This window comes from Ictalurus punctatus, chromosome 17 (assembly GCF_001660625.3).
Source record: "Ictalurus punctatus breed USDA103 chromosome 17, Coco_2.0, whole genome shotgun sequence".
NCBI classification, from domain to species: domain Eukaryota; kingdom Metazoa; phylum Chordata; class Actinopteri; order Siluriformes; family Ictaluridae; genus Ictalurus; species Ictalurus punctatus.
The window spans coordinates 17,221,772-17,230,894 of NC_030432.2; positions in this window are offsets into that span (position 1 = coordinate 17,221,772).

Sequence of the window (9,123 nt, forward strand, 5' to 3'; positions counted from 1 at the left end):
AGGGTGTAGTCTGAACATTGAACTTGTGCAGAACAAACTGAGAAATGTGAGACTAGTTCAGGACATGAGACATAGCCAAACCACTTTACCTCTAATGCAACCCAAACAGCATCTGTGTGCATGTCTAATTACGTCTGGGTGACATAGATGAGTGTTTTACTGAGATACAGTATGAGAGTAAATGGGAAAAACAGCTAATCATACCAATTAAGCTACAAAGATTGATCTGTTGGCTGACCTAGATGGGCATTACTCTTATAACTACATTTTAATTTTTGTTTGTTTAACTGCAGTTATTAGTATTCATTTGTTGGCTGGTACTGTATTTTTGTTATTCCAGTGAGAAGTTAGCAGTCCTTTGCTGCTCTCACAGCACAGGAAGACATCGTTTGTACAATGTGTTTAAAATGTACAGGTTTCACTGTTAGCTCCTGAAAACAAAAGAGCAATGGCTTCCTCTCTCACTTACCATTTTCCAGTGTTGTTCAATGTAATATTAATGGGAAATGCAGGATATAAGTAGTGGACACAGCAAATGTTGGAATCAAAGTTCCAGGATGTTGTGCCGTTATGTGAATCAATTGTGCAAAGTTACAGCAAAGACTTGGCTTTTTCTAATTAGCAATCTACAAGATGACAAAACACAATGATATTGATGCCGGTATTAGCATGAAAGTAGAAGCTTTGGAAGTTGACCTGTTTGAGCAGAGTGTACAGATGAGGAAGGTCAGTCTAAAGGACTAAAGCACCGCTGCATTGCTCTCTTTATGTAGAGATAAAGCAAGGGCTAGGAAAGCATTAACCAAAGTAAAAATAGACCAACATTTTGAAAAGCACATTTAAACTAATGAAAATGAACTCAGAATTTCACTACAAAGTACATCTTGGATGCCACCGAAGCTCACATGTTAATTATAAAGATTAATATGCACATCATTCCGTGTGGATTGTTCCTTTAAAAAGCTGCTTTTGTGTTAAAATAGAAGATGAATGAATTTAGACATGACTGTCAAATAAGAAAATGTAAAAATGAGTAATGTGATCATTTCTGTGAGAGAAAAGGCACATTTTTAAGCTTTCTGGTAGCTATTGAAACATTGCCTCAAGCATTTTTCACACTTGACAAGACTAGAAAAAAGTTTCAGGAGATCCATAGACAGTAAAATTTAACTGGTGTGAAATCTGGCTCTTGAAGTTAAACAGATTCCCTGAACGCTTGGATTAACAGCTGCAAAGCCGACCATAATGACCATGTACATTTGTAACGTTCATGCTAGATTGTAGATCTGACGATAATAAAAATGTTACAGCGCTAATACACATAGTAGACAAGCTTTATCAGTCCCTCCAGGATTTTGCAATCACAGAAATTAACACAAAATCAAGAAAACTTGAATATTCGCAGGAGCCTGCAACTTTTCTAAATCACCTCAGATTTTCTGCAGATTTGGGCGAAGACGTATCATGTGACATCACAACACGCCATCTGACATTACCACTACACGTATTCACCCAAAGCTCTCTTCGATTCATGCACATTGAACATGAATACAGCTAAAAAATCTCATTTACCAATCAATTTTGGTCAATTTTTTAATCAATTTTGTGCAACTGCAATTTAGCCAATTCAAGTAGTTTTCCACAAAAAAAGCACAAAAAACTCTGCAAGTTGCATCACAACTTTTGAGAAAAGCCACAGCAACTGCAAGCATTTTTGGTTGCAGTGACAGAAAAACTCTGCTTTATACACATTATGAATACTTATATGCCAGTTTGGAGGCTTAAGTAATGCAAATATGTAGACCAAAATTGGAATGATAAGCTATGGAGGGTTAGTAAATTACAGCTAATGGAAATTAGATGAAAACTGATTAATTAAGATCAGTTTTATTCTTTTTTTTTTTTCCTAAATGGACAGACAGAGGTGCGTTGTTTCATACCAGCAGAGCAACATTCCTGTCCAGTTATCCATTGCTTACTGTTTGTCTTCTAAGTATTAGATCATTGTGTTCTCTCAAACTGCTGATTCATCAAAACTCTCAACCCCAGAAATTGGATCTGGTGAGAGGAAATTTTATACCAAGACTAGCAGGAAGACTGGGCGAGATTTCTGCTCATGATTATCCACGTGCTGAGGTGTCAAGGACATACAATACACTGAGATACGTGTGGCATGTGCAGGAGGAAACACCTGGTTCACTGGAAAAGCAAAAGAAAAAAAAAATTACTCACACACAATGCCTTGTCCTGTTCTGAAAATTCTCCATGGAACATCCTGAGGCTAAACACTCACTACATTTATATGTACCTCAGTATTCTGATATTAATAGGAATTTGGAAATATTCTAATCAGTATTGAGTCATGTAAACACCGCAATCCAATTTCCCAATTCAGATTAAGACAATATTCTGATTCCCCAAATTCTGATTCACGTCCCTGGAATATTCATGTTTTAATCAGGAATTTGTTGCATGTAAACACCTTATTCATGAGTATTCAGATACATGAGCATCCTCAGTCCGCAAGGAATTGTGGGTGCTAACAGATGCTTAGCTGTAGACTAGGGCTGCTTCTCAATACTCAAATTGATGCTTACTCATTTCCTCACTCCTCCGACATCCAGCCCGTGACCCAAAAATCAACTGACGTCAACCATCTTGAAGGACAGTATAAATTTTCTAATTGCACCACGAGGAACGAGCAGTGCTTCCAGAGGAGCTAGCAGCTAGGATACACAGATGTATCCTATGCAGAAATGTTTCTTGTCAAAACCTGACACATGTATAAATTCCCCTCCTCCTTTACATCTGCCACAATCTCAAACAAAAAGTTATTTGATGATGTGATGGAATTTTGTGTGAAATATAATTAAATAATAATATGCGTACAATGTGTATCGTAATTAATTGATCCTTGCATGTTTGGATGTGCAAAGCTGCACAAAAGATGTGATAAACTACGTATTGTTCCTTAATTCATTGTTGACTAACCCAGACATTACACATACTATCTGTGCATTTTACTTTAAGAATGTTATTAACCAAACTCCAACTACATAACGGCAGATCCCTGAAGCACAGTGAGGTCACCCAGCTGAGCACGGTCATCATTAACTGATCACTTTGAAGTGATGCTCGAGAGTGCAAGGATATTCCATTCGACTTGCTTCGATTCCTCTTCGATCCTTGCCTGCTTCCCTCGGTATCCTAAGGGGGTGGAGCTAAGACGCAAGGAAAGGAAGCGAGGAAAGGAAACGAGGATGCACAAATAAGAAATGAGAAGCACCCTAAGTATTTAGGAATGGCAACTCAGGAATACTTATAACAACCACATATGCAAGAATATTCCTATGCCTGTAGGCTTATAAACATCATATTAGGAATATGGCTGCAACTCGAATATAGACCTTAAACAGAATTTGATGTGCATGTAAATGTAGTCACTGACAAATCTATTTTATTTTGTCAGTGTATTTTATTCCACTCACTATTACATCCTATTCAGCCCGGGTTAGAAATCTTAGTGTCACATTCAGTTCCTCGACGTCATATTTTCTAATTAAAGACATATTGCTGTCAGTTTCATTATTGCTGGGCTATGAGCCTAACCTTTCCTATTTTGTAATAGACACTCTTATTGTTCATGCTTTTGTCACATCTATATTGTAACACTGTTCTTTACAGACTGTCCGGTGGATGAACAGATTGCAATATGAGTTGCAGGTGTTTGTACCACTCCAGATCTGAGCACAGCTACACAGAGATGGGGACTCAAGTCTCAATCAAGGACTCAAGGGCTTTGGATTGGAGTCATACTTTGACGAATTCATAACTCAACTCAGTCGAGACAAAACCATGAACAAAAATGTATAAAATTAAGACCAGGTATTCCCCCTCCATGAGACTAAAGTCTCTGAAAGGCCAAACAAAATGATAATAAATAAATTGCAATATATATATATATATATATATATATATATATATATATATATATATATATATATATATATATATATATATATATATATATATATATATACATATATACATATATATATATATAAAAAGGTAATTATTTTTGTGTACAAGTTTACAAAATGTGCTTTATGTACTTTCTTTGTTTTTGAAGCATGACTAGTTTAATTAATATTATACCAGAAGCTTGTAAAGTGTTCTTGGTTTACTTGGAAGGTTCATATTCTAAAATAGCTTTTATTATTTTCACAAAAAGCCTGCACATCATTTATTTTGTTATGGACAATAGTTAGTTTGCTCTCTAAGTTTCAAATATGAGAGAGAAAGATGAAAATTAGTTTGCTAGCATTAAACAGCTGACTGCTCTCCACTTGCCATCTGTCCATATAGCAGCTGGCTGATTATAGAGGATGTTGGTTGTTCTCTGTAAGCTCCCACCTATTCATTTACTCCACACACATCATGCACATATAGTCATTTATTTTAACCACTTGTTTTAAATAATTTAAACCAAATAGGGATACAGTGACGAGGATGTGAAGCACCAATGTTATACTGTATATGATCGCTGAGCTTTGAGTTTTCCTTATCTCCATAAGATTTCTAGTGAATGATTAATTCAGGGTTTATTGCAACCCTTTTGGAGCCTCACCCATTTGCCAGCTGTAAGAGAATTATAATGTCAGTGCTATCACCAGGATTACAGTAGGGTGAAAAAGGATTTGCCTGATTTCTTATGTTTTTGTGTACATCTCACACTAACTTGTTTCAGAAATTAAAACAAAATATAAGATAAAACAAAGGCAATATGAGTAAACACAAAATACTGTTTTTAAACATTATTTATTGAAGCAAAAAATTTATCTAATACCAACTGGGCCTGTGTGAAAATGTATTTGGCCCCTTAGTTACTATAGATGCATCTCAAAAAATGTTATATCTTGTAAAAGTTCATGTATTAATTCCCCAAATCTAATAACCTGCATTCATAATGGCTCGGCTGGACTAGACATAACCAGGCCTGATTACTGCAAACCCTGTTCAATCAAATCAACACTTAAATAGAACTTTTTCAACAGCATAAAGTTGGTTAGAAGGTCTTACCCAGTAACACACTATGGCAAAGTTGAAAGAAATTCCAGAAATGATGAGGAAGAAGGTAACTAAAATACATCAGTCTGGGAAGGGTTACAAAGCTATTTGAAAGACTCTGGTACTCCAAAGAACCACAGTGAGAGCCATTATCTCCAAATGGAAAATCTCGGCACAGTAGTGAACCTTCCCAGAAGTGTCCAACCTTCCAAAATTCCTCCAAGCGCACAGTAACTACTCATCCAGAAGTCACAAAAGTGCCAAGGACAACATCAAAGGACCTACAGGCCTCTCTTACATCAATAAAGGCCACTGTTCATGACTCCACTATCAATAAGACACTGGGCAAAAATGGCATCCATGGAAGTGTGGCGAGGTGAAAACCACTGCTAACCCAGAAGAACATTAAGGCCCATCTGAATTTTCCCAAAACACACCTCGATGATCCTCAAACCTTTTGGGAGAATGTTCTGTGGATTGATGAGTTGAAAGTGGAACTGTTTGGAAGACAGGGGTCCCGTTACAGCTGACGTAACCAAACACAGAATTCCACAAAAAGAACATCACACTGATGGTCAAGCATGGTGGTGGAAGTGTGATGGTTTGGGGATGCTTTGCTGCTTCAGGGCCTGGACAACTTGCAATAATTGAGAACATGAATTCTGCTCTCAACCAGAAAATCCTAAAGGAGAATGTCCGGTCTTCAGTCCGTAAGTTGAAACTCAAGTGCAACTGGATTATTCAGCAAGACAATGATTCAAGGCATAGGAGTAAGTCCTAGTCCTAAAAGTAAGTGAAAGACTGATCTCCAGTTATAGGAAGCATTTGGTTGCACTTATTGCTGCTATAGGTGACAAAACCTAAGACAGCAGTTTGGAATTTTATATCTTCAGTGAACGGAGGCGAGACACACCCATGTCTTATTGGCTGACAGCTCTCAATTCTGCCAAACGCTAGCTCACAGTCCGTGTGAGGGAGAATGGATATATGCCTTTAAAATAAATAAATAAATAATAATAAATAAATAAAAAAAACAGTAAAGGGATTGAAACGGAAACAGTAACATTCTCTGATGCTGAGCAGGAAAACAAAGTGTGTAAATGTCTACATGACATCCAGTTTACATGAATATGATATGAGTAGCGCATAAGGAAAAATAATGTACTTTACATGGCGTTGTAGCAGCTAAATCCAAATCCAATGCAGCTAATACAATGATAGCTTAGTTGTGCTTCCCCCTTGTTGTGCCTCCCTTTGGCACTATTCTTGCATACATGGTTATTGTAAGTATGCCTGAGTTGGCATTCCTTAAATACTTATGGTGCTTCTCATTTCTTATTTGTGCAACCCCGTTTCCTTTCCTCAATGCAGCTAATACAATGAGTTGTGCCTCCCTTTGGCTAGCAACACCAAATGAGACTAGTTAGAAAAGTTTTATATTTTATCGGTCTAGTAATCCTACAAACACTGATAACACCAAGGCAAGTTTTATGATAAATCCAAGTTTTTCTGATCATGTCATACATTGACAGCCATGTTACCTCAGCTTCCATAAAACAAAACTTAGGCTACTAGATGAGCTGGAAAAAGCGCATGGAGAAGAATCTGGGTTCAGTCCCGGATGATTAACAGTCCATCTAACGCCCCTGCCCTTAACCCTCAAATGCTCAGTTGTATGCTCTGGATAAGGGTATCTGCCAAAGTCCAATACATGTAAATGTAAAAAGCACTCAGCCAAAGCCCTCTTCAGTTCACATGCATCAAACATGAGTACAGTTTAAAGTGCGTAAAGTTTAATATACCAACAAATATCACTGCAATCCAATTCAGTGCAAGTGTAATTTTGCCAATTCAAACAGTTTTCTGTAAGAAAGCACCCAAAAAATAAAAACCTCTGCTAGTTGCATCTCAAATTCAGAAAAAAAAGCACAGCAAAATCAAGCATTTTAGGTCACAACTATTGCAAAAATGATAAGAAAAAAAACATGTCCTGTTATTGGAAAATGACCGTGTCATTATTTTCAGCATGCCCCATCAAGTTTTATTCCTTACTTAATCTATGCTTTGTATGTGCAGAGAACCTGTTATTTACTTTAGTTTCCAAACACTTTAGTTGTGATCAGTACACAGGAAAATCTGTTGTACCTGTGGGGTGTATGAGAGGTTTTGCAATTTTCCCCAAGAAACCTGAAAGTCAACCCATGACACAGTTCCTATCACATACCACCTCCTCCCTTTTGTAAAGGAGATAATTTGGAGGTTAACATCTTCCTCATCTTTCCTGTCTGAACAGGACAAAAACTGTCTGTCTTTTCTCTTTGCCTGGACTATCTGACATGTTTGGCGTTTTCTCTGATAGTATTACTGTCAAACCAACTTCATAAACAATAACTCGAGATTTCTACTTTTGTTAAGTATGTTTTGATGAGAAAATACAAAGTGACACCTGAGGAAGTATAATTTGTATAATTTACTTATTTAATAACAAACTTAAAATGAAAAACAAAAAAACTCAATGTTGTTTATAACAAATGTGTTTTAGTATTTTACTAATAAGGCTTAACAAATGATAAAAACAAGTTATAAACAAAGTAATATGGCCTTGACATAGATGAGGAAAGACAAAACATGAGTCTTAGCAGTTGTTTTGAGGAAAGATATTTTGACACATTGACATTCTTGAGTAACTACTTGTCATATTTGTAAGCCTTATCTCTCAAGTCAAGTTTTAAGATTCTTATCTACAGCACTATAAATGAACTTTATTTAAAGCAAAGCAGCATGTTACAAAGTCCAGATCAGACTAGTTTGACTTGCCCGGACTATTTGTTACGGTTACGGCACAGAACTTCCACCTTCAATAGTCATGTTCCAACTATGTATTACCTCAAGATCGATCAAACACACACCATTTCCTTCAAACAGCAATGAGAGAAACGGATTAAAGTGACAACAAACAATAGTTTAGTTTGTAACTCAGTTCAACTTTTATCCGATTTAACGTTTTATTTATCCAAAAGGAAACATGAAAAATGGTCACTATGAATGATAGTGATGACTACTGATGTTTGAGAAGCACACAGCTAACTTCAGGACTCTGACGAAGGTCGCATTTACACTACATAGGTCAAGTTACCCAATTCCGATTTTTCCTCCCATGTGGCACTGGATATGACCCATGAACGTGTAAGCAGATAAAAAGCACATTGATTTCAATATTCTCAGATCTTTTTCAGGCCTCATTCATATGTGGAAATAAATCTGATATGAATTGGATGCGTCTGCCATGTAAGCAGACAAACCAGATATTCCCTTGTCAATGAGAGTCGTATGTCATTGAAAAAGCAACGGTGGTGAATGACATCAACTCAGGGGGACACTAACCACAAAAACACAACTCTCAACATGGGCGCTCTTCTTTTTTTTGTCCACCTTAAGAGGCGGGTGTTTTGCTTACGTTTAAATATGGTGCGGAAAGCGAAAGCTTGTATTGTATTTCCATCTGCGCCCACTGCAAATTGTGCCGTTTTTAACTTCCTTTTCGGTCTAAGCTTCCGGTGACATCCATCTCAGATTGCTTCACGAAGTGTACTGTATAGTGTAAATGCAGATATCGGATATGGGTCACTTTTAAAAGAAGATGCAAGCGGGTCGTCAAAAAAATAGGACATAGTCAACAAATAGGAATTGGGCATCAAGACTTTCAGTGTACATGCAGCCATAGTTTCAGCTACAGTGAGATCCGATGATATTTCTGACTGGAAATTGAGATAAGCCTCTGGTTCAGAGGTTACACTAATGCCAGTGTGTTAAAGCATGAAGATCGGTTCATAGATGGACTTGCACAATGCTGATTTTCCAGATGCTGATTGTCCTTTGGCCCACTGCCAGATTCTGTTCAAAAGGCTAAACCTAAACCAAGTAATGAGGAATGGGAAAGGGATTCCCATTTAGTATTAATAATGCCATTTTTCATAAACTGCATATCACCAATCAGTTACTTTAGAAGATTAGTACATATGGAATAATAGTAGAGCAATAACATCACTCACACTG